Raw genomic sequence first — 2,831 nt, forward strand, 5'->3', positions numbered from 1 at the left:
CGGCCTCTCTAATGATGTGAGTTGATACAAAACAGAGCCTCTCCTATAAGTGATAGCTCATCTATGATATCCATTGTATCAGATGACTATATTACAACTGATTTGGATTATTGAAGGATGTAAGGATTTTGGTTTTGTTTTGTATTGATGTTATTCTTCTGTTTGTATTAAAAATCATTGTAATGAGATTTGTTTATTCAAAGCTATATAGATATAAATAAAAGCTAATCATAAAAAAATGTTATTATCTTTCATGCGTGACGTATTTTGCTCAAGACAAACTTTAAAAAATAAATTTAATTAAAACTTGACACTAAAAACATCTAAAACTATTTAAGGATACCAGATTTTAAAAAAACATTGCCCTAATGTACAATTGACATACATAGCTATTCTATTTAATATTCATTGTCATTATTTATTATTTGATTAAATGAGGCATAGAGACAACAATCTCTTTTTTATGACGGAGTGTACTCGTATTATATTCTATTGAAACATGGGATCCAGGTTTCAAACTATAAAGGGATTTAAGTTTATTGAAGTATGTAGCTCCTGATTAATTCTATAAGTTATATTTTATATTTGGCTACAAGAGTATTACCCTAAAGATTATTATCAGAATGATATTCCTAAAATATTTTTATACATTTTTTGGTACAGTGTCATTTTTTCTACACTTCCTCCTCTTGTTGGTGATTAGTGTTTTGAACGTTGATTGCTTAAAATTAAATTAACTCTAGATAAGGTGTGAAAAAACTAATTCTTACAATGAAATTAAAAACAGTAGAACATTCCGTAAGGCGTGACTACACTAATACAAAAATTTACATCGTATTTTATTGTCAGCTGTCGATGTGTTTGCTAATTTTCCCCTAAGGAGTGTTCTGGTAGTTGATTTGTTGAATTCAAATGAGCTCCTTTAAAGTTGTGAACAACTCTCAACCATTATTGAATAATAATTACATAGTTGGAAAGAATTGGCTAACTTTATGTGTTTCTTTTTGGAGGAAAGGTTATGTGATTCAATAAATGCAACAATGTGTGCAATAGTGGGAATACTTGACTAAATACTAATTAATTTTGTTTCATAAGTCTCTCCCTCTTTGACGATTTATATCAAGGTATTCCCTAACTAATACAAGAATATACATTTGATTCTGTTCTTGATTTTTTACTTCTTTTCCCCTTATAAGTGATTCGGAAGATTGTGAGATTCAATAAAGGTAATGTTAGACCGGTTTGATATTTTTTAACTGATTTTGTCAAATTTTGCCCTGGACTAAAGCTTTATAATAAAGTGGATAACCACTACTGTTAGTCTGAATAGATTCCTGGTCATAATGATATATTTATCCGCACGTAAGATGTCGATTTTTATGATGCCACAGATGACGTCACGTCAACATTTTCATATTACAACTTATTTCCCAAAATTAATTCAGTAATTAAAAAATATGTTACTGTTATATGTAGGGGTCAATAGTGAAATAAATCCCTCAGACCAGTCATCTCCAGCTTCAAACACACCCTCCAACCTGTCCCGGAAATTGGTCTTGACGAGAAACTCCTTTTCCATGGCGGCCATTGCCTCGAGAATGGAATCCCACAAGAACTTAATCGTGTTATGTGTACCTTTATTATATTATTTCTTCAAGATACCCCGCAAGGCGTTGGCCCGAGTTAAGGCTCTGCAGAGCTAAGAGGCTACCTTTACTTTGCCCAAAACAAACAGGTCTTAAAAATTTTGATTTTTTCTTAATAGATCCGGTTCTAATTGCCCAATTTGGACAAACTGCACCAATTTAAAATTTTAGCATGACACTAGATCTGTTAACATCAATTTAAGCTCTCAAACATCAATACCTATGGAGTTATTTGTGGAATTGGGCGTGTGCCTGTGACAGAGGCACACAATAATGACCGCATGGTGTAAATATTTGGAGAATATCTTAAGGATTTTTTAATTTTTCTTATTCAGTTTTGTCAGGTAAACCTGATGAGCACGCTTTCATAAACATAAATTTAAGGCTACCAAGATATTGAGTTCTAAACTTGCTGCAGTTTTAAAATTCCCGCCTTTAGAGCAATATTCAAGTATACTCAACGTTTTTTTGCAGTCAAAAAGTGTCCAGGAACGGGTCTCAACACTTGTAATGCAAATAAGATGTTTATGGGAGCATTTTATTCTCTTTACATAAGAACAATGATGCAATAATAACTCCTTCACAAAACAACGCAAAAGGAAAACAATTTTCCAACGCATATACTTTAAAATTGGAATTTCTACATCGAAAGAAAATGACAAAGCACTTGGATTGCGTGTAGTACATAGTTAGAAAGTGATGCATTCAACGCCACTTTACTATTTCGATATTTTTCTCACTCCATGACTAAATCATCAAATTGGTTTTCTTTCTCTTCAACATGACTCTAAAAATATCTCTTTTGTAATATGTATATTAAGACATTTCATGCTTACCATGTATTTGCTCCAAAGTTTTAAAATCTCAATGGTGAACCAACAATGGCTCTTCTCCCTTCATGGTTCTTGTTATATAATTCTATGTATGACATCTCTAAGCCACAAAGCAAAGTTAGTTATGTAATATAGTTAGATATCTTACTCTTAAAGATCTTTTTATTTATGGATTCATGGATTGAAATGAAATCGAAGTGAAAAGTAATATAGTACCTATATATTAGACATGCATAGGTGATAATTACCTATTTAAATTCATTCAACTCTTTCTCTACGCTGATTTCCGTATATGATTATATAATTAAGTACATGTTAATAGTTTCAACCGAGGTAAGTATACAAATATAAG

General features: G+C 31.5%; 1 long non-coding RNA gene across 1 annotated transcript; it reads right to left on the reverse strand.

The window, feature by feature from the left end:
- Nucleotides 1-2,161: 2,161 nt before the first annotated feature.
- Nucleotides 2,162-2,610, reverse strand: LOC121118928 (uncharacterized). Its single transcript, XR_005864616.2, has 2 exons — nt 2,483-2,610; nt 2,162-2,433 (listed from the first exon to the last, which is right to left on the reverse strand). It is a non-coding gene; the product is annotated as an uncharacterized lncRNA (long non-coding RNA).
- Between the last annotated feature and the right edge of the window lie 221 nt (nt 2,611-2,831).

This window comes from Lepeophtheirus salmonis, chromosome 5 (assembly GCF_016086655.4).
Source record: "Lepeophtheirus salmonis chromosome 5, UVic_Lsal_1.4, whole genome shotgun sequence".
Classification (NCBI taxonomy): Eukaryota; Metazoa; Arthropoda; class Copepoda; order Siphonostomatoida; family Caligidae; genus Lepeophtheirus; species Lepeophtheirus salmonis.